Source organism: Triturus cristatus, chromosome 1_2 (assembly GCF_964204655.1).
Source record: "Triturus cristatus chromosome 1_2, aTriCri1.1, whole genome shotgun sequence".
NCBI classification, from domain to species: domain Eukaryota; kingdom Metazoa; phylum Chordata; class Amphibia; order Caudata; family Salamandridae; genus Triturus; species Triturus cristatus.
The window spans coordinates 639,469,200-639,496,866 of NC_140580.1; the positions used below are offsets into that span (position 1 = coordinate 639,469,200).

Genomic DNA, 27,667 nt, shown 5'->3' on the forward strand with positions numbered 1-27,667 from the left:
TGCTTACCAGCCTCAGTATCCCTTCCAGCTTCAACAGCACCAGACCATCCCTCCATGCTGCCCAGGCAGATGATGGGCTCCTCTCTGGGGCTCAAATGCAAAACTGCTGCAGGTTCATCTCCTGCAGTCCAGTTTTCAACCTGGTGATTTATCAAGCAGTGTCTCTGCCTCTCCTTGATGTTACTTTGACGCTTCTTGTAGCTTTCATCAGTTCTTGGTGTTATGGACACTGTGTCTATCTGGTTAGTGACTGTCTGCCACAAACACCCCCACCACACCACTTGTCTTGTCCTTGAGATGGCCATCCTCGTGACCTCCTTCAAGGGTCTGCAGTCGATTCTCCATCAACTTTGTCTTTCTCATCCACCTGATGCTTTGATGTTGGGTGATCCTGTTTAGGTTGCTGGATGCCAATTGGTCTTTGAACATGGCAACTATATCCGACCCAAAGAGAGCACTGGATTTTGCCATCTGTGTGGAAAACTGGTCTCCTGCAGCACTAAGGCCTGTGTACAGGTAATGTGATGTCAGTAAATGACACAACATGAAGTCTTCTGTGCCACAGGACACTTCCTGTAATGCGTTTCTAGTTTATCATGGTGAAACAAGCATGTGTGGACTCAGTATTACTGGGTCTAGTCCTTTCAATGTCGAGACATCAGTAATAGATTGTAAATGCAGATGGGATTACCAGCAGGTAACAGTTCAAAGGGAACAGGTACTTTATGTCTTAACTACCACACAGATCATGATGGGTGACAGATATCCCTCTTTCTAACTTTGATTTTCTTGGAAAATATTTTACATTTGTTAGGCTAGGTTAAGGCTTTATTTCCCAGGTCTGTCAGCCTCTGCTACAACTTGTGCTTTGGGTTACAATTTTATGCCCGGTAATACCAGGAGTCTTTGCAGACTGGCTTACCTGTGATATTTCTTCATTGACAGTTGCAGTAACAGTGAGACTTATAATTGTGGGTTCCAGAATTACCATTTGAAACCATGTGGTAATCTCACAATGCACAACAGGTGATATAGGCCCTTGTGCAGTGTTTTACAAGGAAACCTAAAATCTATCAAGTGCTCGTTAAGTAATGCCTTCTGAATATACCTCCTTTTCAACTCTAATCCTACTCTATTCTTTGAAGTTTAGTCATTTAGATGGACAGTTCTACCCAAACATAGTTCTTCTTCCACACATTTTCCTCTTTATAGTATGTTCACTTGATATAATGTGATTAATATCATCATTCATAGATTTCCGGACGATAACAACCCCCGCATCCACTCACGGAAGGGGTTTGTTTTTTATTACTCTATCCTCTATTAATTCGGTTAAGCAATGGGAGATAAGCCCTTGTTACTCATTCCTTTTTTCTTCTATTTTTCTGATGCTGACCATTTAATTTCATCTTCAAATAAATGTCATTCCATTATCCTTCCTCCTGAGTATTTAATGTCACCTGATATTTACCAAGGTATGTTTTATGGCTCTGCTATGTTACGTTTTATCTAAATATATTTAGGCCTGGGCGGTAAATTCCGCTCCGCTCGCGGTATTTGCGGAAATTTGACAATTCCGTGTTCCGCGGAGAATACGGAATTGCTGAAAATTCCGTGATCCGCAGCATAGCGCAATTTTTTCCTTGTTTGTGCTTTCAAAATGCGCGTTCGCGCGAGCGGTAGCGACTTACCGGGATCCCTGCGTTCGCAGACAAGTTTTCCTAGCCGGCCGCACAATCCCGCGAGAGTGTGCAATCATGAACACGTCATTCGGAAGCGCCATCGGACATCCTCGGTCAAGAACAGGAAACACACATCGTGAGTGGGCGGGACAAGTGAAACAAGATGGCCTCGCCAATTGGCAACCGCATGGGCAAGTTCACGAGATATTTCCCCCTGAGCACGCAAACAGCGTCCCCGAACAGGAAAAACGCATTGCAAATGAGCGGAACAAGCAATCCTGCGTGCTTGCGGAATTCTGCGTAGCTCACAGAGATTTTTGACCTATTCGCCGAACTTTGCGTAACGCGACTACTCAAATTCCACCCACCCCTAAATATATTACATTAAGATATTTATTGGGAGAGGAAAAACGTAGCCCTGGTAGACCTTGACATTACATTTTTTACGCATTCCATTTATCTTCAGCAATTGTAGGTGTAGAAGTTGCATAGTTGCAAATGGTGCCCTTTCTGCTATTTTCCTCTTGCTAATTCTGCATTCCAGATTAATTATCTTAGGTGTTTGCTTCCTTTATCAGAAGTTATCTTATTGTTTGGTAGCAGTGATCATAAAGAGACGTAGTTAAGAAGTTAAATGTGACTCTAATTATATGCTTATGACTCAAAAAGGCTTTGTTAGAGATGAAGTCACTGGTTGGCAGGGGTGTGAGCCCTCATCAAGCAGCAACCACAATCCTAGTCGGGGTAAGGCACCAACAAACCCCAAATTAACCTGTGTTCAACCCCAGGCAGCTTGGCACAGAGCAGTCAGGTTTAATTAGAAGTAATGTGGAAGGTATTTGTGCAACACTTCAAACAGTAAAACTGTGAAAATACCACACAAAAAGGATTCCACATTAAGATAGAAAAATAAAGATGAATTTATTAAATAAAACAAGACCAAAATGGCAAAAAGCCAATCATTAGAACTAGAGTTATACATTTTTAAAGAATAAACTGTGAAATAGTGCCTAAAAGCTGAAATTGCCAACCACAGCTATCTGGTCGCGCTGGACCAGATCAAAGTCAAAAGTTTAGGCAGACCATGATGGAGCACAGGTCGGATATAATTCCAGATCAGTCCAGATGAAGGTTTACCTTCTGAGGTTTTGTGGCAAGAGTCCTGTTTGCATTGGCGAAGGCTGCAGGGAGTGAGGAGAGCGTCACGGTCTGTGGTGGGCGTGGTGTGAAGAGTATGCCTGGCATCGCAGATTGATGGGCTAGAGCTTTGCGTTGGCAGTCCCTGCGGGCTGTGGATGCTGCATTGCTAAAGACAGGCTGCCAGCAGCTCACGCTGATATTCAGAGTGAGCGGAATGGTTCTGCTATGAACAGGACCATTCGTGGTCATACAGCACCTAAAATCTTGACTTCAAGAGCTCGAGAGCCACACCAAGGGTTCAGAGCCAGAGAGGCTTGGGAATCAGGAACTTGCTGAGGATGGGTCCAGCAGCTTTTGGGGAGCATCTTATGTCCCTGAAGCTCAGATCAGGAGGCCAGAAGGCTAGCCCTTTGAATCACTCTGGGGTCCTGGATTCAAGATGAAGTTGCAGGTCCAGTTCTTCTTCCCCAGGTTAAAGGGCAGCAGGTCAGCCAGGCAGGGCAGCAGTTCCTATATAGCAGCAGTCCAGCAGAGTGAATGCCCTTGTAGCAGTACAGCAGTCCTTCTTCTTGGCAGAGTATTGACAGGTCCAGAAGTGTACGTAAGAGTTGGTGTCTAAGGTCTAGTTTTTATACCCTGGTGCCTTGATTCTGGAAGGTGGGAGAAGCTTCTAGACAATGACTTTGAAGTGCAGTGAATCTCCCACCTGCTTGCTCTGTTTCCTAGTTGGCTGCAGTAACAATGTGGGCTTGTAAAGCCCTTTGAATAAAGGCAGAGCACAGGCTATTCAATTGCAAGTGGGGCTGTGCTCAGCTCTGCCACTCTATCCTGCCAGCAGATGGCCCATTCAGGCACACCGAATTTGTCTATTGTGTAACTGTCTGGGAGGAATTCACAAAGACTAAATGTCAGTTACACCCAGTCATGTGACCGAAGACAGACTACAGGCACAAAAGGACTGATGCCAGGAAAATTCCAACTTTCTAAAACTGAGATTACACAATTGTAATTTAAATTCCGACTTCACCATAAGTTAGGATTTTAAATTCGGACACCAGAGACACCAAGCATGAATTGGTCACCTATTCCCATTTGGAAATTACGCTTATAAAATGTAATAAGGTAACTCCAATGTTATCCTTTGGGAGAGGTAGGTATGCAGTAGTGAAAAACAAATGTATATGTTTTTCACTACCAGGACATGTAAGACTTAAAAGTTCATGTCCAGCTATTTAAATACACTGCATTCTGCCCTCTGGGTTGTCCATGGCCTACTCTAAGGGTGACTGATATACTTTAAAAATGAAGCTTTGGGCCTGGCAAAAGGTCTATTTTGCCAGGTCGACATGCTAGTTTAAAACTGCACACACAGGATGCATTGACAGACCTGAGACATGTTTAAAGTGCTACTCAAGTGGGTGGCACAATCAGGTCTGCAGACTCACTTGTTGCATTTAATTTACTGGCCCTGGGCACGGTTGGTGATAAGCCATTCATAAATGGGCAGGGGTCCCCATTTTTAAGAGGAGGCAGTGGTCCCTACTCAGGAAAAAATGGAAAGAAAACTTTTCATTTTTCTTTTTGAAATGCTTCCTGTTATCCTTTAAGGAAAACGGGCTGCGTTTCAAAAAGAAAACAAAGCTTTATTGAAAAGCAATCACAGACATGGTGGTCTGCTGCCCCCAGCAGACCACCATCATTGTGATGTTTGCGATTCCAAATGGGTTGCAAACCAAGACCAGCTTCATAAATGTCAATGAGGTAGGTCTATTTGCGACGAACTGGGAATCACAAAAGATGTCAAAGAAACATTTGTACATTAGTGTTTTCGATTATCAAATAGCAAATCACAAAAATATTGCTATTTGGTAAACATAAAGGATTACATGTGGCCCCTGGTTGTTACTTTCAAATCTTTATGAAGGCTCACTGCCTGGATACCCTCATGGGTGATTAGCCACGCTTTACAAACCCTGTTTGATTGATTGATTGTTTGATTGAAGGAAGGCTCAGATTGCTGTCATTTTTCCAGGCATGCTTGTCTCTGCCGCTATTACTTACTCTGTTCCCCAGTGCAATTAGGAAGAACTCTATGTTACAAAGATTACCTCAATAATGCTTTTGGACAGCTGCCATTGCTTTTATTCAATGGGGGCATGGTTGTAACTGATATAAGTATGGGCTTGAAAACCAAGCAAGCAGACAAAACACACAACTGTCCCGTCAAAGAAAAGTGTGTACAAGACCTAGTCTACAAAGCTCGATGTGCCAAGTCCCCACCCTTTGACTGAATTCTAGGGTAAAGTGTTCAGAGCCGGCTTTGGCCCTCTTGCAGTTAACGTTCTGACAAATGCTCCTCTGGTAGACCACAAGCATAACAAAACTTGAGGGGGCCCCCCTGCAAACTACATGGAGGGGGCTCCCCTACGGACTCAGTCAGGGGCTGTCACACCAGAGCAATGTGCTGAGGGGGCCCCCTGGAGCTTGTGGGCCCCCATGCACCGCGAGGGCTTCGGGGGCCTTTGTTACACCACTGTGAGAGACCTATTTTGTGGGAAGTCAATAGCTCAGTGACTGAGGCAGTGTACTGATAGCACATGGACTGTCAGTCCGGATTCTTAATGGGGGCGACAAGATCTCAACATTTACCTAAACCATCAATTGAGACTTGCGAGTTCATGGGCATTGTTAATGGGATTAGCCTGTAGCTGAAGCCAAGATTTGTTGATCAGCATGATGCATTGCCTATGAAGTGGAATCTGACGCGTGTCATTCAGTGAGATGTCCTAATCCTCAGTTTCCATCACACTGCGTCAATTAGTATGAAGCATTGTCTCAAACTCCTTCATTACATTCCACTGCTCAAGACAATGTACATTCCTGGCATCCCTAGACATGTCTATAAGACGCCCTGTAATCATACATCTGTCTGAGTGCGCATATGGTAGCTGAAATGAAAATACCAAAACATTTACTACCTAAATCCATTATGCAAATCCCTCTCTGAGATACAAGACTGTTAAGCAATGACCCGCATCAGCACCTCAAAGCAACATCTGTTAAAACTCCTCTCTTCTCATGTCTTTTCTAATTGGTTATCCTCTTTATTCTAATAATTCACTTATGCCACCTCTTTCAGTCTCTTTAATTGCTAATCACCTCTCTATACGCGCCAATACAATTGGTATGCTGCAAAGTGTTCAATTGGAACATGTTAAAAGATGCTCACTCGGACCTTCACACACTTCTGTCCAATCAGGTGTTGGTTAGCAGTTGTTGTAGTTCCTCTAAACCTGAGCATTAGTGAATCCATTTTTTAAGTCAATAAACCACCGAATGAGTGAGTGATCGATGAGTCTTGTTCACTAAATCAATGTATTAATCTCCCCAGAAGGCACAATGTAAATGTTTACAGCGCATTAATTTCATAGGTTTCATACATCACTTACTGTGTGTCCTGGTGGAGACCCTGTCCTATTCTGACATCATGCTATCCGATTAGAGGATTTATCATCTGTTTATTGTGTAGCCACTGTTGGTTTTGCTCTATCAAATCGGACTTTTTTCACAATGTCTTGTATTAATGCTTTTCTTCACATTCGTTGAGACCAATCTTTGGGCATCATGCACTTTTTGACACCACTGTCTGCCATCTTTGTAATTGTACATAAAGCATACTTTTCAATCAAATAATCCTTGAACGTAAATTGGCATTTTTATATCTTCCATATGCGCCATATCTTGAATTATGGTAGCCATTCTCTGGCCAGTCACTGATATTTTTCACAGTAACCTTCTAAAATACAATTCAAATTATCTCAGTGATTATAAATGTTTCCATGGGGAACATTGCTTCTCTGCAGGGCTGGCTTGAAGGCGGTGCGACCGGTTTCGAAATATCATATCGGTTTAAAAGCATCTGATGCAGAGTTCCTTGAGTATCCAGCAAATTTCGGGTAACAATAAAAATGTCAAGATCACTCTGGTGATTAATGTCCCCGCTGGAGAGAGATTTGAATTTTCGCCAGTTGATGAGTTTTGGATAATCATAAAACAGGGCAGAGGGTTAGTGTGCCTGCAGCAAAGAACATGTACAATGTGCATCACAGAATTGTATTTCGTGTAGATAGCTCATTGGGTTACTGCTTTTGTCATAGATACTCTTTAGTTACTTGCAGCTCATAAATTCCAATGCTTATATATCACAGTGAGCTATGAACTGTCATCAAAGACCTGCATGCAAACTGAAAGCCAGAATTTAGAACTTATGTTTCGCCCCCAGTCTTTCACCATAGTAATGTTCAATCAATCAATCACATAACCTGTAAAGCGCACTACATACCCGTGAGGGTTCCAAGGCGCTGGGGGGGGTGCTGCTGCTATTGGTCGAAGAGCCAGGTCTTGAGTTGTCTCCTGAAGGTCAGCAGGTGTTTGGTTTGTCGCACGTAGGGGGGGAGGGTATTCCAGGTCCTGGCGGCGCGATGGGAGAAGGATCTGCCTCCGGAAGTAGTTCTCTGGATGCGTGGGACCGTGGCCAGGGTGTGGTCGGCGGAGCGGAGTTTCCTGTTGGGTACGTAGAAGGAGAGTCGACTGTTGAGATACGCTGGTCCGGTTTTGTGGAGTGCCTTGTGTGCGTGAATCAGGAGTTTGAAGGTGATTCTTTTGTCGACGCAGAGTCAGTGCAGGTTCCTCAGGTGGGGGGTGATGTGGTCGTGGCGCGGGACGTCGAGGATCAGGCGTGCAGAGGCATTCTGAATTCTCTCTAGTCTGCTGATGAGCTTGGACGAGGCTCCGGCGTAGAGGGCGTTTCCGTAGTCGAGTCTGCTGCTGACTAGGGCCTGGGTGACTGTTTTCCTCGTGTTTGTCGGGATCCATCTGTAGATCTTGCGGAGCATGTGGAGGATGTTGAAACAGGTGGAGGAGACTGCGTTGACTTGTTTGGTCATGGAGAGTTTCGAGTCGAGGATGACTCCCAGGTCAGCGTGGTCGGTGGGGGTTCACACTCTCTGGGTCTCCTTGCAACTCTGGGCCTTCTTCTTAGATTCTGACAGTAACACTCATTTCTTTGCTACTACTTAGTTTTAAAAATCTAATTTTCATTTCATTCTTGGTCATTTTAATTATCTCTTTTGTATATGTGTAATGTAATGTAATGTAAAAAGAATTTATAGAGCGCAACTAACACCAGACGGTTTCTTGGCGCTGGAGGCAGAGAGAGAAGAAAACAAACAGTCCAAGGGGCTAAGGAGATTCTAGTTGTAGGCTATACGGAACAGATGGGTTTTTAGGAGTGACCTGAAGTGGGTCAAGGGGGAGGCCAGTCTCAAGCTTAGTGGAAGAGCGTTCCAAAAAGAGGGGGCAAGGAATGAGAACCTTAGTCCTCCATGTTTTTTACGTTTAAAAGTTGGGATCTGGAGTAAAGCCAGATGGGAGGAACGAAGGTTGCGAGAAGGGACATATGGGTGCAGGAGTGAAGAAATAAACAAGGGTCCTGTACCAACAAGGGACTTAAAGATAACGCAGCCCAGTTTAAATTTATACCGCTCAGTGACAGGGAGCCAGTGAAGAGATTTTAAGAGGGGACGAACGTGTTGGTGTTTAGGTTGGTGATGAATGAGCCGTGCTGCCTGGTTCTGGACCAGTTGAAGCTTTTTTGATTGGTATACAGGTATGCCAACATAAAGGGAGTTGGCATAATCTATCCTGGAGATGACAAGCGCCAGTAATACCAAAGTAAGGGCTTCAGTGGTCAGGAAGCGGGCAATCTTACGGATTTTTCTCAGCTGGAAGAAGCTGGAAGACACCACCGCACTGATCTGGGATTTCATCGAGAGATCATTACTAATGATGATCCCAAGGCTCTTCACTGAGCTGACGGGATTAGGGGGGGTGCCCAACCTGGTGGGCCAAAAGGTGGAATTCCAGGGGTTGATTGTGCCCCCGACAAGCAGAAGTTCTGTCTTGTCGGGGTTAAGTTTCAGATGATTCGCCCCCATCCAGTCGCTGATATGACAAAGAATGGTTTGGAAATTGTCAATGGACTGGGCCGTAGAGTTGATGTTGAAGACCAGCTGAATGTCATCCGCATAATTAAACGCAGTGACACCACTGCCTTGTAAAGAGCGGATAAGGGGGGTAAGGAATACATTAAAAAGAAGGGGGGATAAGGAGGATCCCTGCGAGACACCACAGGTTAGCTCAACCTCATCCGCGGAAAACTGAGAGAGCCGAACCGCCTGGTGGCGGTTGCTCAAGAAGGAGCGGACCCAGGCCAACGCAGAGCCCCGGATGCCGGCCTCCCCGACACGGCCGACCAAAATATCATGGTCGACCGTGTCAAAGGCGGCCGACAAATCCAGGAGCACCAAGACCTGGCTGATGTTAGAGGCCGCCCCTCTCCGCAGTTCCTCCATAACTGAAAGTATAACAGATTCTGTGGAGTGATTGGGTCTGAATCCAGCCTGTTGATGGTCGAGGAACTGGGAGTCCTCGATAAAGGTACTCAAAGTGTTAGTCACATGGGCCTCAAGGACTTTGCTAAGGTAAGGAAGGAGGGAAATGGGGCGGAAGTTACTCAAAATTGTGGGGTCTATTGTGGGTTTTTTAAGGATGGGCGTGACCTCGGCACGTTTGAATGATCCAGGAACAGTGCCAGAGGAAAGAGAGTTATTCAACAGTACCAGAGGGGGAGAAGGGCAGGCTGTAAAAGCCGCGCGGAGAACTAAGGGGGGGCAACAGTCAGTAGGGGATCCCGAGGCAACCTTCTTAAGTGTGGATTTCAAAGTATGAGGACCTTTCATGTACAGCAATCTACTTCCACTTTGGATCAATTTGTGTGGCCTGATCAAAAGTTCCTTTCTAGCAGGGTAGTCCAAAGTTGATGCAGACGAGCTAGATCCATGAACTCTTTTCAGAATAGCTTCATTTATTTATTTATTAATTATGGTGGTTTTAAACAATAGATAACTATTTGGAGAAAACTACTGCAAAGAGAACAATTAAAAATACTAGCGAGGGATGCTATACAATTGGAAACATTAATTTTTCAAGCAATGTTCGAAATTTGAACAGATTGACCTCTTGTCGAAGATGAAGTGACAATCAGTTCCACCATGGGGCAGCAGCCACTCAGAATGCTCGTCCACCAAGGGGCTGTAGACGAGTCTTGGATATTGTGAGTAGTAATTATTGCTTGTAACACAAGTCTCTGTGAGGGCAGTACCAATTAAAATGTTGACTAATATAGGATTGCGGAGAGTTAAACATGGCCTTTTTGATTAGACACATGGACTTGAAAAGGGTGTAATTTTTGAAAGGCAAATAATGCAACAAAGTCAAGGCTGGAGTAATAAGACTCCTTGGGCCTAAGCCTGGAACTGGTTTTGGGCCCAAAACTAAATGTACATACGATAAATCTAAAGAAAACATTTAATTAGTTAGTAGTTATCCCAAAAAACGGATATGACCCCGACCCTCCTGGACATATTTTAGATACCCCTAGTGTGTAGGTCGCTTATTTCATACTTTGTACCCCACCGGCTACTAGAAGCTTTCTCCGTTTAGTCCAATTCCTATGTGTACTCTTTTAAAAACCATCTCGACCTTTGAATTTTCCCTTGCATTCAATCTCTCACGTAGGCCTACCACTGTGTACTTAGAAATCCATTGTTATGTGCATACTAAAACGTACCATTGTAGTCCTTAATCCATACAATTTACTTTATAATTTGACATGGGTGGATATAGTAGCTGCGACATATCAGAAAATACACCTTGATGCCTGGAATTTGTATCTGGATGACGCTAGGGTACTGCCTTACTGTTACACCATGCAGCAGAACTCATCGTGTGTTCATGGAGGACAAGAGAGATGCATTATGGGAGCTGGACTTCAGAATGGATCATCTTTGAGCATCACTTTTCTCCATATCCTTCTGTGTGGATACTTACCTCATGCCAGTAAAATGACTTCCCGAGTTAAGCACTTTTGACTGTGGTGTCGACCGCACGGTGTTATTCTGAATCCCGGCATGGCCATCTCAGCCGTCTATGATGGATTCATTGAATTTAATTAAATTGGTTAATGTAAACACCCGCATTAATAACGTTTAGGAATATGAAAAAATATTCTAAAGGATAAGCCTGTAATTATAGGTTAAGGCTTCATTTCATGGACTTACTGTGTCAGCCTTCTCAGGTTCTTTTTTACGAGCATGTTTTCATGAGAAGAATCAGAGCAGAAAAGGTGCCCTGGGAAGTTACATTTCACAATGGGGATGCAAGTGACAGTAGAGTAGGGTTTCCTCTTTAGTGGATTTTTGCCTGTTTTTGGGACCTATTTTAGCACATTTTAATATAACTAACTCAGTCACCCAACTTAAAAACAAGCCAAGAATCACATTGACATTTCGGCGCTGAGAATAATTAGAGAAAATGAATCATAAATGAAAAACCTTAATTGACATGTGAACCACACCAGCAGAATAGAAACTTAAAAGTAAACCGTTTAGAAACGTCAGCAATGCGATTCACCCACCCAGCCCCAGAGGACGCAAACAAAGCAATTACAGGGCTGAGCGCAACCCCTGGGACCAATTTTCCCGGATTTTGAATGCTCATTAAACACTCCTGAATGCTGATTCAAGTACCGGGCATGCACCGACTCGTGTATATAAAGACGCTGAGCCCCGGAACCCCACATCACAGAAGCATACCCTCTCCGCCATCTTCTTGACGCAGATCTGCCGCTCAGTGCCAACAGGAACCATGTCTGCTAAGGGCGGAGGATATAGCCAGAAGACCCAAGTCCAGGGTGCTTGTGCTCAGGACCGTAAGTACCTTGCATCCTGTAGAACCATCAGAGGCCTAGCTTGGGGTGGGGGGGAGTGAAGGGATGTTTAGGGTGTTACACCACCTAATAAATGTATATTCTCGTAGATAGTTGGGTACAGGTGCTTTCAGTCGGGTATGGTGAGGTGTCTGTTGGATTTCACCAGGAAGGTTTTTACATAAATGCAGGCAAACACACACCCCCACACCCCCACACATATACACACACACTCCTTTCTTTTCTCAAAAATGTTGGTTATTTTACAAAATATTGTGTTTTCTCTCACTCTGTACCTCTACCAATCTGCTTTCCTCTCTCTTTCCACTGACCCTCAAGTCCCTCTCATGCGCCCTGCTTGCCGCATAATGTGTTTTAACAGTATATGCCAGCGTGATTGTTGGAAAATCTGAAGCTCACCCCCACCACCATCTTACTGACCAAGCTACGCCCCTGAGAATCATACGCACTTCAAGAGAGGCCTGGAGAGAGTTCACCAAAATTCAGCTTCAGCTTTCAAGGCTATCCGCTACTCTCTTGCTAATTCACAAAAGATAATACTGCCAGAAAGCAACAAGACAATCTTTCCCTTGGTGAAGGTTCTAAGGCAGAGGTGGAGAAGTCTGAGATAAATTAAGAAATTATGGCAGGGGTGGGGAACGATCAGTCTAATGTCAGGTGACATATATGTATTAAAAAGGAAGGTTTAGGCTTGGCAAAAGGTTTTGTTTTATCAGCTCGAAATGGCAGTTTAAAACTGCACACACAGGCTGAAATGGCAGGGATGAGGCATGTTTTACAAGGGTACTTAAGTGGATAGCACAATCAATGACCCAGGCCCCCAGTAGCATTTGAGTTCCAGTCCCTGGTACAGGTAGTATAATGCCTCACTGGGAAAAGGCTAGCTATTTGTACACATTCCCAGGTTTACTAGCTGTAGTAAATCTAGGGATGCTTCAAAATCCATGGGTGAATCCATGTTAAAATGTAACATAACACAGCACAAGCAGTTGCGTTGCCTTTTCTTTACTAAGTCATGCAAGGCAGCACAAATTGTTCCTTGCCTGGCTTTGCAAATATTACTGAAGCCTTTGCTCTGTTGTTGCATCACCTTACACAATTCAAGGACAACACAAAAGCTTCATATATCTGGGCCATAGTATCTGTTTCTCAGTAAATCTGGCCATCTCAGAGCTGATCTCAAATGGCGCCACACCCTCAACCAATTGTATCAATCTAAGAAGAGGATTGGGGCAGCATCCTCCAATCAGCTCAGTTTTATCTTTAGACACTCAACTTTGTCCTTCTCCACCGCCATGGACGTGCATAATATTTTGATGCATTCAAACCGTTTAACGTGTTATTGATCAGAATGTGCTTTGTTTTTTTGTGCCGTTAGAATACTGTGCTTCGTTAGCTCAGCACCAAAACTACTCAACATTTTCCTGTCTTCAGGGGATTTACATCCTGTTTATTGAATTGATTTTTTGCAGAGTGTCTCCATTTATTAAGTGGTCAGCCTACATAGCATCAGCATTCTATATATTTAAGGGAGGATTGAGAACTTAAGCTCCTTTTAAATGTTGGTTAGACAGAGAGGTGGGAAGTTAACACAACTGGTTGTGCTTGTGTGAGATGGCTCAAAATGATTTGTGAACAGGTAAAGTTTGAGCCCGAGGACCTGAAGATGCATCTTGATTGTTGTGTGCTTCCACGAAGAACCGAATACCGTAGCCCAAAAGCCAGCCAAAATGTCTGCGTATGACTCAGTTGACCTCATTCTACAAGCCCTATAAAACAATGTTTCAAACAGGGGTAAGCCTACTTTTACTAATATACACCTTGCCTTCCTTTTTAGCATGCAAAACCGTGGACCCATGCCAAGCCCAGCAGTCTGCAGGGAAGGGCCAAGGTAAGAGAATTTGCCCTAAGTATGTATGTTTGTGGTACTTAGCCAAAAGACAGCATTGCTGTGTACAGGGTCAAAGGTAAAGAGACAGTCAAAAATGATTGTCAGTGTAGAAGGATTTTGAAAGGGGAAGCGGACTTTCACTGTGTTGTGATGTAGTGTTCTTTAAAGAGGTGTGCCTTCAGCTCTTTCTTATACTGGTTCAGGTTTTGCAGGTCTTGGTAGATATATGGATGTCTTTCAGATCCTCGGTGCACAGATGGATGCCGAGTACATGGAGACAGCTGGCAATTCACAGCAGCTCCAATAAATGAAACCACGTACAGGTGGCTGACCAGCATTTGTCTGCAAGATCCCACAACCGCCTGGTTTTGAAGGAGGGGGAAATGTCATATTATGCCCAGAAAGGTGTCCAAGACCGACCTATTTACCCTCAAAACAACTTGTTCTGACTTAGGCAGCCATAACAGCAATTGCAGCATAATAGCTCTAATCTATAGTGTGAGATATTAAAGCTAAATAAAAAAAACAGGAGGGTCAGAGTGGCAGCAAATGTCAAAATAAGTTAAAGGAAAATGAAGCAGATCAAAAGTCCAATTGTAATGTGTTCAGATAATGGCTTTTATAAATATTATTTCTCATTATCCTATGCTGTTTTAAGCACTTTTCTACCTGCAAAGGTTTGTTACTTTTTTTAACAGTAGCAGGATCTAAAATCCAAAAGTTATATCACAAATAAATAAAATAGTGCCTTAAGTGCCAAGTGCCAAGAGGATGATGGTATATGGTCGGTCAAGTGTGGAGTTGCCAATTTACACAGGATTCTTTAACAGCACTCGGCCCATACCAGTAAATATAGATGACAACAACTTGCGGTGTGGGCTCTGGAAACTATCTTCACTTAAATATAATCAAGAATGTGTTTATCGAGGTCGGATTGCTGCTAAAATTGTCCAGCAGCTTTTGGGGAGCATCTTATGTCCCTGAGGCTCAGATCAGGAGGCCAGAAGGCTAGCCCTTTGAATCACTCTGGGGTCCTGGATTCAAGATGAAGTTGCAGGTCCAGTTCTTCTTCCCCAGGCTAAAGGGCAGCAGGTCAGCCAGGCAGGGCAGCAGTTCCTATAGAGCAGCAGTCCAGCAGAGTGAATGCCCTTGTAGCAGTACAGCAGTCCTTCTTCTTGGCAGAGTATTGACAGGTCCAGAAGTGTACGTAAGAGTTGGTGTCTAAGGTCTAGTTTTTATACCCTGGTGCCTTTGTTCTGGAAGGTGGGAGAAGCTTCTAGACAGTGACTTTGAAGTGCAGTGAATCTCCCCCCTGCTTGCTCTGTTTCCTAGTTGGCTGCAGTAACAATGTGGGCTTGTAAAGCCCTTTGAATAAAGGCAGAGCACAGGCTATGCAATTGCAAGTGGGGCTGTGCTCAGCTCTGCCACTCCATCCTGCCAGCAGATGGCCCATTCAGGCACACCGAATTTGTCTATTGTGTAACTGTCTGGGAGGAATTCACAAAGACTAAATGTCAGTTACACCCAGTCATGTGACCGAAGACAGACTACAGACACAAAAGGACTGATGCCAGGAAAATTCCAACTTTCTAAAACTGAGATTACACAATTGTAATTTAAAATCCGACTTCACCATAAGTTAGGATTTAAATTCGAATACCAGAGACACCAAGCATGAATTGGTCACCTATTCCCATTTGGAAATTCTGCTTATAAAATGTAATAAGGTAACTCCAATGTTATCCTTTGGGAGAGGTAGGACTTGCAGTAGTGAAAAACAAATTTATATGTTTTTCACTACCAGGACATGTAAGACTTAAAAGTTCATGTCCAGCTATTTAAATACACTGCATTCTGCCCTCTGGGTTGTCCATGGCCTACTCTAAGGGTGACTGATATACTTTAAAAATGAAGCTTTGGGCCTGGCAAAAGGTCTATTTTGCCAGGTCGACATGGTAGTTTAAAACTGCACACACAGGATGCATTGACAGACCTGAGACATGTTTAAAGTGCTACTCAAGTGGGTGGCACAATCAGGTCTGCAGACTCACTTGTTGCATTAAATTTACTGGCCCTGGGCACGGTTGGTGATAAGCCATTCATAAATGGGCAGGGGTCCCCATTTTTAAGAGGAGGCAGTGGTCCCTACTCTGAAAAAAATGGAAAGAAAACTTTTCATTTTTCTTTTTGAAATCCTTCCTGTTATCCTTTAAGGAAAACGGGCTGCGTTTCAAAAAGAAAACAAAGCTTTATTGAAAAGCAATCACAGACATGGTGGTCTGCTGCCCCCAGCAGACCACCATCATTGTGATGTTTGCGATTCCAAATGGGTTGCAAACCAAGACCAGCTTCATAAATGTCAATGAGGTAGGTCTATTTGCGACGAACTGGGAATCACAAAAGATGTCAAAGAAACATTTGTACATTAGTGTTTTTGATTATCAAATAGCATATCACAAAAATATTGCTATTTGGTAAACATAAAGGATTACATGTGGCCCCTGGTTGTTACTTTCAAATCTTTATGAAGGCTCACTGCCAGGATACCCTCACAGGAGATTATCCACGCTTTACAAATCCTGTTTGATTGATTGATTGTTTGATTGAAGGAAGGCTCAGATTGCTGTCATTTTGCCAGGCATGCTTGTCTCTGCCGCTATGACTTACTCTGTTCCCCAGTGCAATTAGGAAGAACTCTATGTTACAAAGATTACCTCAATAATGCTTTTGGACAGCTGCCATTGCTTTTATTCAATGGGGCATGGTTGTAACTGATATAAGTATGGGCTTGAAAACAAAGCAAGCAGACAAAACACACAACTGTCCCGTCAAAGAAAAGTGTGTACATGACCTAGTCTACAAAGCTCGATGTGCCAAGTCCCCACCCTTTGACTGAATTCCAGGGTAAAGTGTTCAGAGCCGGCTTTGGCCCTCTTGCAGTTAACGTTCTGACAAATGCTCCTCTGGTAGACCACTAGCATAACAAAACTTGAGGGGGCCCCCCTGCAAACTACATGGAGGGGGCTCCCTTACGGACTCAGGCAGGGGCTGTCACACCAGAGCAATGTGCTGAGGGGGCCCCCTGGAGCTTGTGGGCCCCCATGCACCGTGAGGGCTTCGGGGGGGCCTTTGTTACAACACTGTGGGAGACCTATTTTGACGGAAGTCAATAGCTCAGTGACTGAGGCAGTGTACTGATAGCACATGGACTGTCAGTCCGGATTCTTAATGGGGGCGACAAGATCTCAACATTTACCTAAACCATCAATTGAGACTTGCGAGTTCATGGGCATTGTTAATGGGATTAGCCTGTAGCTGAAGCCAAGATTTGTTGATCAGCATGATGCATTGCCTATGAAGTGGAATCTGACGCGTGTCATTCAGTGAGATGTCCTAATCCTCAGTTTCCATCACACTGCGTCAATTAGTATGAAGCATTGTCTCAAACTCCTTCATTACATTCCACTGCTCAAGACAATGTACATTCCTGGCATCCCTAGACATGTCTATAAGACGCCCTGTAATCATACATCTGTCTGAGTGCGCATATGGTAGCTGAAATGAAAATACCAAAACATTTACTACCTAAATCCATTATGCAAATCCCTCTCTGAGATACAAGACTGTTAAACAATGACCCGCATCAGCACCTCAAAGCAACTTTGGTAAAACTCCTCTCTTCTCATGTCTTTTCTAATTGGTCATCTTCTTTATTCTAATAATTCACTTATGCCACCTTCTTCAGTCACTTTAATTGCTAATCACCTCTCTATACGCGCCAATACAATTGGTATGCTGCAAAGTGTTCAATTGGAACATGTTAAAAGATGCTCACTCGGACCTTCACACACTTCTGTCCAATCAGGTGTTGGTTAGCAGTTGTTGTAGTTCCTCTAAACCTGACCATTAGTGAAGCCATTTTTTAAGTCAATAAACCACCGAATGAGTGAGTGATCGATGAGTCTTGTTCACTAAATCAATGTATTAATCTCCCCAGAAGGCACAATGTAAATGTTTACAGCGCATTTATTTCATAGGTTTCATACATCACTTACTGTGTGTCCTGGTGGAGACCCTGTCCTATTCTGACATCATGCTATCCGATTAGAGGATTTATCATCTGTTTATTGTGTAGCCACTGTTGGTTTTGCTCTATCAAATCGGACTTTTTTCACAATGTCTTGTATTAATGCTTTTCTTCACATTCGTTGAGACCAATCTTTGGGCATCATGCACTTTTTGACACCACTGTCTGCCATCTTTGTAATTGTACATAAAGCATACTTTTCAATCAAATAATCCTTGAACGTAAATTGGCATTTTTATATCTTCCATATGCGCCATATCTTGAATTATGGTAGCCATTCTCTGGCCAGTCACTGATATTTTTCACAGTAACCTTCTAAAATACAATTCAAATTATCTCAGTGATTATAAATGTTTCCATGGGGAACATTGCTTCTCTGCAGGGCTGGCTTGAAGGCGGTGCGACCGGTTTCGAAATATCATATCGGTTTAAAAGCATCTGATGCAGAGTTCCTTGAGTATCCAGCAAATTTCGGGTAACAATAAAAATGTCAAGATCACTCTGGTGATTAATGTCCCCGCTGGAGAGAGATTTGAATTTTCGCCAGTTGATGAGTTTTGGGTAATCATAACACAGGAGAGAGGGTTAATGTGCCTGCAGCAAAGAACATGTACAATGTGCATCACAGAATTGTATTTCGTGTAGATAGCTCATTGGGTTACTGCTTTTGTCATAGATACTCTTTAGTTACTTGCAGATCATAAATTCCAATGCTTATATATCACAGTGAGCTATGAACTGTCATCAAAGACCTGCATGCAAACTGAAAGCCAGAATTTAGAACTTATGTTTCGCCTCCAGTCTTTCACCATAGTAATGTTCAATCAATCAATCACATAACCTGTAAAGCGCACTACATACCCGTGAGGGTTCCAAGGCGCTGGGGGGGGGGGGGGTGTGCTGCTGCTATTGGTCGAAGAGCCAGGTCTTGAGTTGTCTCCTGAAAGTCAGCAGGTCTTTGGTTTGTCGCAGGTAGAGGGGGAGGGTATTCCAGGTCCTGGCGGCGCGATGGGAGAAGGATCTGCCTCCGGAAGTAGTTCTCCGGATGCGTGGGACCGTGGCCAGGGCGTGGTCGGCGGAGCGGAGTTTCCTGTTGGGTACGTAGAAGGAGAGTCGACTGTTGAGATACGCTGGTCCTGTTTTGTGGAGTGCCTTGTGTGCGTGAATCAGGAGTTTGAAGGAGATTCTTTTGTCGACGCAGAGCCAGTGCAGGTTCCTCAGGTGGGGGGTGATGTGGTCGTGGCGCGGGACGTTGAGGATCAGGCGTGCAGAGGCATTCTGGATTCTCTCTAGTCTGCTGATGAGCTTGGATGAGGCTCCGGCGTAGAGGGCGTTTCCGTAGTCGAGTCTGCTGTTGACTAGGGCCTGGGTGACTGTTTTCCTCGTGTTTGTCGGGATCCGTCTGTAGATCTTGCGGAGCATGCGGAGGATGTTGAAACAGGTGGAGGAGACTGCGTTGACTTGTTTGGTCATGGAGAGTTTCGAGTCGAGGATGACTCCCAGGTCAGCGTGGTCGGTGGGGTTTCACACTCTCTGGGTCTCCTTGCAACTCTGGGCCTTCTTCTTAGATTCTGACAGTAACACTCATTTCTTTGCTACTACTTAGTTTTAAAAATCTAATTTTCATATAATTCTTGGTCATTTTAATTATCTCTTTTGTATATGTGTGGTATGTATGTCCTCATTTAGGATTATATTTTAATCAAATAAAGTTATCATGTGGGATGTTCCCCCCTACGGCAGAGGGCTTTCACAACTGGATTACTCAAGCCTTAGATATCACTGCTCCTTTTCAAAGATTGCATTTTTAAGAGAGCCAAACCATTATCACCTTGGTTTTCTTACGAACTCAGATTACTTAGAAGGGAGTGTCACAGACAGGAACGTAGATGGCAGCTGGACCCTTGTACTATGGAGAAAACCAAGCAGAAAACTCTGCTCCAGAAGTATAAAGTAGACAACTTTCAAGCTAAATTTCATTTTCTTACCAATAAGATCCTAGCTGCAAACAATTCTTCTAGCATGCTCTTCAAGGTGATTAAGGAGATCTCTAAACCTTCCTGGACACAATTGCTGAGACCTTCTCAAGATCTCTCCGACAAAATAGCTGCCTATTTTGAGGACAAGGTCCTTAAAATCTTTTGGGAGCTTGAACATATGGAAACGGAAGAATTGGAGGTTGAAGAGGTCGCTCAGAACCAAGTGATGGGGAGACCCCCTGCTACTCTTGCAACTTTTCCCCAGATCACTGTTCAACAAACTCTGGCTCTTCTCATGGGCCTTATGTCTGGCTCCCCCCTGACACCTGCACACTCCTCACTCTCAAGTTGGTCCCCAAACCGATCGCAGATTTTCTATGCAAGGTGTTTAACAGCATCCTCCGATCTGGTTGCTATCCGGACACATTCGGAAAGAGGCTATTGTTACGCCTTTATTTAAGAAACCCAATGCTGACCCCTCTGAATTTGAAAAATCTTCTCCCCATCTCACTTTTCCCTGCCCTGCAAAAATCCTAGAGAAGTACATCAACATTGAGTTGAATAACTATTTGGATTCCCATGAGATTTTAGATCAGTCTAAAATGGTTTCCGCGCCGACTACAGCACCGAGTCCACCCTTATTGCTGCCACTAATCACATCCGCATGTAGGTCGACCAGGGTGGCTTGGCAGTGCTGATTATGCTGGATCTATCGGCTGCTTTTGACACCGTCTCCTCCATTCGGATGGTCCAACGTCTGCAAGAGGTGGTAATCTCGGGTAAGGACTTGCAGGTCCTCCACTCCTTCCTGATAGAAAGAACCAATACTGTTAGCTGTGGGGGTTTTAGATCTAAGGCTTTCATCCTAACGTGTGGCGTTCCCCAGGGCTTATCCCTGAGCCCTACCCTCTTTAATGTGTATGTGTCCCCACTGGCCAAGCTGGTCAGATCCTTTGGGTGACAGGTGATTTCCTACGCTGACGACACGCAGATCATTGTTTCTAGCTCAGATTTCATTACCACACTTGGATACATCATTTGGGCCTGAGGATTTCAAAGTATGAGGACCTTTCATGTACAGCAATCTACTTCCACTTTGGATCAATTTGTGTGGCCTGATCAAAAGTTCCTTTCTAGCAGGGTAGTCCAAAGTTGATGCAGACGAGCTAGATCCATGAACTCTTTTCAGAATAGCTTCATTTATTTATTTATTTATTAATTATGGAGGTTTTAAAAGAATTAGCCTTCACCTACTAAGGATATGTTGTTGCTAAAAAAGCAAAAATTAAAACAATAGATCACTATTTGGAGAAAACTACTGCAAAGAGAACAATCAACAATACTAGCGAGGGATGCTATACAATTGGAAACATTAATTTTTCAAGCAATGTTCGAAATTTGAACAGATTGACCTCTTGTCGAAGATGAAGTGACAATCAGTTCCACCATGAGGCAGCAGCCACTCAGAATGCTCGTCCACCAAGGGGCTGTAGACGAGTCTTGGATATTGTGAGTAGTAATTATTGCTTGTAACACAAGTCTCTGTGAGGGCAGTACCAATTAAAATGTTGACTAATATAGGATTGCGGAGAGTTAAACATGGCCTTGTTGATTAGACACATGGACTTGAAAAGGGTGTAATTTTTGAAAGGCAAATAATGCAACAAAGTCAAGGCTGGAGTAATAAGACTCCTTGGGCCTAAGCCTGGAACTGGTTTTGGGCCCAAAACTAAATGTACATACAATAAATCTAAAGAAAACATTTAATTAGTTAGTAGTTATCTCGAAAAACTGATATGACCCCGACCCTCCTGGACATATGTTAGATACCCCTAGTGTGTAAATCGCTTACTTCATACTTTGTACCCCACCGGCTACCAGGAGCTTTCTCCGTTTAGTCCAATTCCTATGTGTACTCTTTTAAAAACCATCTCGATCTTTGAATTTTCCCTTGCATTCAATCTCTCACGTAGGCCTACCACTGTGTACTTAGAAATCCATTGTTATGTGCATACTAAAACGTACCATTGTAGTTCCTTAGTCCATAAAATGTATTATATAATTTGACATGGATGGATATAATAGCTGCGACATATCAGAAAATATACCTTGATGCCTGGAATTTGTATCTGGATGACGCTAGGGTACTGTCTCACACCATACAGAAGAACTCATCGTGTGTTCATGGAGGACAAGAGAGATGCATTATGGGAGCTGGACTTCAGAATGGATCATCTTTGAGCATCACTTTTCTCCATATCCTTCTGTGTGGATACTTACCTCATGCCAGTAAAATGACTTCCCGAGTTAAGCACTTTTGACTGTGGTGTCGACTGCACGGTGTTATTCTGAATCCCGACATGGCCATCTCAGCCTTCTATGATGGATTCATTGAATTTCATTAAATTGGTTAATGTAAACACCCGCATTAATAACGTTTAGAAATATGAAAAAATATTCTAAATGATAAGCCTGTAATTATAGGTTAACGCTTCATTTCATGGACTTACTGTGTCAGCCTTCTCAGGTTCTTTTTTACGAGCATGTTTTCATGAGAAGAATCAGAGCAGAAAATGTGCCCTGGGAAGTTACATTTCACAATGGGGATGCAAGTGACAGTAGAGTAGGGTTTCCTCTTTAGTGGATTTTTACCTGTTTTTGGGACCTATTTTCGCACATTTTAATATAACTAACTCAGTCACCCAACTTAAAAACAAGCCAAGAATCACATTGACATTTCGGCGCTGAGAATAATTACAGAAAATGATTCATAAATGAAAAACCTTAATTGACATGTGAACCACACCAGCAGAATAGAAACTTAAATGTAAACCGTTTAGAAACGTCAGCAATGCGATTCACCCACCCAGCCCCAGAGGACGCAAACAAAGGAATTACAGGGCTGAGCGCAACCCCTGGGACCAATTTTCCCGGATTTTGAATGCTCATTAAACACTCCTGAATGCTGATTCAAGTACCGGGCATGCACCGACTCGTGTATATAAAGACGCTGAGCCCCGGAACCCCACATCACAGAAGCATACCCTCTCCGCCATCTTCTTGACGCAGATCTGCCGCTCAGTGCCAACAGGAACCATGTCTGCTAAGGGCGGAGGATATAGCCAGAAGACCCAACTCCAGGGTGCTTGTGCTCAGGACCGTAAGTACCTTGCATCCTGTAGAACCATCAGAGGCCTAGCTTGGGGTGGGGGGGAGTGAAGGGATGTTTAGGGTGTTACACCACCTAATAAATGTATATTCTCGTAAATAGTTGGGTACAGGTGCTTTCAGTCGGGTATGGTGAGGTGTCTGTTGGATTTCACCAGGAAGGTTTTTACATAAATGCAGGCAAACACACACCCCCACACCCCCACACATATACACACACACTCCTTTCTTTTCTCAAAAATGTTGGTTATTTTACAAAATATTGTGTTTTCTCTCACTCTGTACCTCTACCAATCTGCTTTCCTCTCTCTTTCCACTGACCCTCAAGTCCCTCTCATGCGCCCTGCTTGTCGCATAATGTGTTTTAACAGTATACGCCAGCGTGATTGTTGGAAAATCTGAAGCTCACCCCCACCACCATCTTACTGACCAAGCTACGCCCCTGAGAATCATACGCACTTCAAGAGAGGCCTGGAGAGAGTTCACCAAAATTCAGCTTCAGCTTTCAAGGCTATCCGCTACTCTCTTGCTAATTCACAAAAGATAATACTGCCAGAAAGCAACAAGACAATCTTTCCCTTGGTGAAGGTTCTAAGGCAGAGGTGGGAAGTCTGAGATAAATTAAGAAATTATGGCAGGGGTGGGGAACGACCAGTCTAATGTCAGGTGACATATATGTAATAAAAAGGAAGGTTTAGGCTTGGCAAAAGGTTTTGTTTTATCAGCTCGAAATGGCAGTTTAAAACTGCACACACAGGCTGAAATGGCAGGGATGAGGCATGTTTTACAAGGGTACTTAAGTGGATAGCACAATCAATGACCCAGCCCCCCAGTAGCATTTGAGTTCCAGTCCCTGGTACAGGTAGTATCACTGGGAAAAGGCTAGCTATTTGTACACATTCCCAGGTTTACTAGCTGTTGTAAATCTAGGGATGCTTCAAAATCCATGGGTCAATCCATGTTAAAATGTAACATAATACAGCACAAGCAGTTGCGTTGCCTTCTCTTTACTAAGTCATGCAAGGCAGCACACATTGTTCCTTGCCTGGCTTTGCAAATATTACTGAAGCCTTTGCTTTGTTGTTGCATCACCTTGCACAATGCAAGGACAACACAAAAGCTTCATATATCTGGGCCATAGTATCTGTTTCTCAGTAAATCTGGCCAACTCAGAGCTGATCTCAAATGGCGCCACACCCTCAACCAATTGTATCAATCTAAGAAGAGGATTGGGGCAGCATCCTCCAATCAGCTCAGTTTTATCTTTAGACACTCAACTTTGCCCTTCTCCACCGCCATGGACGTGCATAATATTTTGATGCATTCAAACCGTTTAACGTGTTATTGATTTGAATGTGCTTTGTTTTTTTGTGGCGTCAGAATACTGTGCTTCGTTAGCTCAGCACCAAAACTACTCAACATTTTCCTGTCTTCAGGGGATTTACATCCTGTTTATTGAATTGATTTTTTGCAGAGTGTCTCCATTTATTAAGTGGTCAGCCTACATAGCATCAGAATTCTATATATTTAAGGGAGGATTGAGGACTTAAGCTCCTTTTAAATGTTGGTTGGACATAGAGGTAGGAAGTTAACACAACTGGTTGTGCTTGTGTGAGATGGCACAAAATTATTTGTGAACAGGTAAAGTTTGAGCCCGAGGCCCTGAAGATGCATCTTGATTGTTGTGTGCTTCCACGAAGAACCGAATACCGTAGCCCAAAAGCCAGCCTAAATGTCTGCGTATGACTCAGTTGACCTCATTCTACAAGCCCTATAAAACAATGTTTTGAACAGGGGTAAGCCTACTTTTACTAATATACAGCTTGCCTTCCTTTTTAGCATGCAATACCGTGGACCCATGCCAAGCCCAGCAGTCTGCAGGGAAAGGCCAAGGTAAGATAATTTGCCCTAAGTATGTATGTTGGTGGTACTTAGCCAAAAGACAGCATTGCTGTGTACAGGGTCAAAGGTAAAGAGACAGTCAAAAATGATTGTCAGTGTAGAAGGAACTAAAAAGGGGAAGCGGACTTTCACTGTGTGGTGATGTAGTGTTCTTTAAAGAGGTGTGCCTTCAGCTCTTTCTTATACTGGTTCAGGTTTTGCAGGTCTTGGTAGATATATGGATGTCTTTCCAGATCCTCGGTGCACAGATGGATGCCGAGTACATGGAGACAGCTGGCAATTCACAGCAGCTCCAATAAATGAAACCACGTACAGGTGGCTGACCAGCATTTGTCTGCAAGATCCCACAACCGCCTGGTTTTGAGGGAGGGGGAAATGTCATATTATGCCCAGAAAGGTGTCCAAGACCGACCTATTTACCCTCAAAACAACTTGTTCTGACTTAGGCAGCCATAACAGCAATTGCAGCATAATAGCTCTAATCTATAGTGTGAGATATTAAAGCTAAATAAAAAAACAGGAGGGTCAGAGTGGCAGCAAATGTCAAAATAAGTTAAAGGAAAATGAAGCAGACCAAAAGTGCAATTGTAATGTGTTCAGATAATACCTTTTATAAATATTATTTCTCATTATCCTCTGCTGTTTTAAGCACTTTTCTACCTGCAAAGGTTTGTTACTTTTTTTAACAGTAGCAGGATCTAAAATATATCTCACAAATAAATAAAATAGTGCCTTAAGTGCCAAGTGCCAAGAGGATGATGGTATATGGTCGGTCAAGTGTGGAGTTGCCAATTTACATAGGATTCTTTAACAGCACTCGGCCCATACCAGTAAATATAGATGACAACAACTTGCGGTGTGGGCTCTGGAAACTATCTTCACTTAAATATAATCAAGAATGTGTTTATCGAGGTCGGATTGCTGCTAAAATTGTCAGCAGCATAATAAGAGCAAGAGTCCTAAATATTATAACAAAAAGGGCACAAAATGACTACTCAAAAACTAGCTTATAAAATATACCTAACATCAGCGAGGTGTAAGTTTGAAAATAGTAGGTCAATGCATGTGTGATTTCTTAGAAGGTTATGTCATGTTTTGAGTTCTGCCTAATGCTTCTGTAGTAGTGAAAGAGTCCACCATTGACACCTTCAAGGGAGTAAAGCTGATGTGTGTGGATGTGCTATGGCTCAATGTTTGCATCACCTCTTTGTACTGCATTTGCAGATGCCTGCATGCCTGACCCATGCCAGGGAGCTCAGACTCAACAAACTCAACAGACACAGCAATCAGGCGCCAGCAAAAAATACTGAGAGGCTGCCGGCGTGCAGCCGACCATGCGCATGTGCCATCAGACAATAGTAAAGGAGACGTTGAAGACATACAGACATCCCAACTGCTGCTTTCTCCATCTAAAAAATGTCATGTTATCTTTTACTGGAATATCTGAAATTACCTCTGGCCAAGAATGATGGTGTTAATGATGTATTAAATTAATGTAGACTAGAGAATTTGTGGTCTTCTTCTTTATTTCTACAATGTCAGCTTTTGTTGTTGAATAGGTATTCTCTCTGAATTTATATTGTGATCCATTATGTTCCAAAAACTCTGGTTTGTTCCCAGTCTGATTCAGCTTTCATAGTCCACTGTTCCACTGCATGCATCATCACACCTTGCCTTCTATAGCAGAGACTAGGCATGTTGAAAATGACATGAAGGCAATAGTTCTACTGAACATCCACCACCCGAATATCATGTTACAAGAATATCGAGGATAGAATATTGAGGTTAAACAGTATTGAAATGTAAGTGTATGCAGGGAAGTATATATTTACTATTTCTAAATCCACATCTACATACCTCGAAGTTACATGTACCTCCCAGGTACATATATGTGAGATGTGTAGAAAATCTAGACTTATTCGCCTGTCAATATTGGTTTTTTCTATATATGTCCTTGATTTTGTGTTCTGGAGTTGATATTCAGGCTGCACACCCCAGAAGGAAAGCTCTGTGTAGCCAAATATAATTCATAAACTACTAAATGCTATTAGTCTTGAAAAGCAAAGAAATTTAATACTGGTGCTTCTTTGCTTCAATGAGCTTGAAAGAGTTCTTTTGACTTGCAACACATCTGCAAATCATACATCCGTTGGGTGATTGGACCCTGGGGAACATCTGTTGTTCTCTCTCATCCCAGCATGCATATGATCTTTCACATTTGTTTTTTCCACCTCATCCTCTTACACTAGAGCTTTAATTCAGAAACCCATAAGTGTAACCTTCAACTTTAGTACCCCCAGTCCAAAGTGATTAGTCAATTCTGGTTCTGTACATCCCCCTAAGTTTCTGAACAACTCATACTAAGGACCGTTCAAATCCAATTGTCTTCCCAATCTCACCAAGAGAAACTCACAGACCATACACTAAGTATTTGCCAAATGTCGCCACAGGAACATTACAATCAACTCCAAACCTAGACCTCTACTTCATCCCCATCATGTCATCACGGTAAGACCTTCAGAGAAGAAAACAGCACTTCAATATTCCATTCATGCTTCTCATCAGAGATACCTAGCCTAATTGGTTAATAACCACCACATACTAAAACCCCATCCTGTTCCTATGCCTTATATGCTTTATCAAAGTATTGCACAATTTACTGTAGAGTTTACTGTCCACCTTGCAGGTGAACACCACCACCATCAACTCCCACTGTTTTATTGCAGCAAGGGTTTGTAGCAAGAATATGGAATACAACTCTTATGGAGATCCAAAGTGTCTGTTAATTATGGTAAATCATGTTGAGCACTTATATAGCCAGAACCTGGACATAAATTCACCCTAAATCTGCACATGCATCTGAAGACTTGAATAGTGTTTGTTTGACTACATATACTTCATAACATTTACCTTAATCCAGCCCTTCACTAAGCTTGCAGCAACCCTTTAACTGCTGGGCCTCGCCCAACA

At 43.2% G+C, this 27,667-nt stretch overlaps 1 long non-coding RNA gene across 1 annotated transcript; it reads left to right on the forward strand.

Moving 5' to 3' along the window:
• Nucleotides 1-11,496: 11,496 nt before the first annotated feature.
• On the forward strand, nucleotides 11,497-26,205 carry LOC146867758 (uncharacterized). The gene is made up of 4 exons (XR_014962182.1): nucleotides 11,497-11,652; nucleotides 13,508-13,561; nucleotides 24,635-24,688; nucleotides 25,922-26,205. It is a non-coding gene; the product is annotated as an uncharacterized LOC146867758 (long non-coding RNA).
• The last annotated feature ends 1,462 nt before the right edge of the window (nucleotides 26,206-27,667 follow it).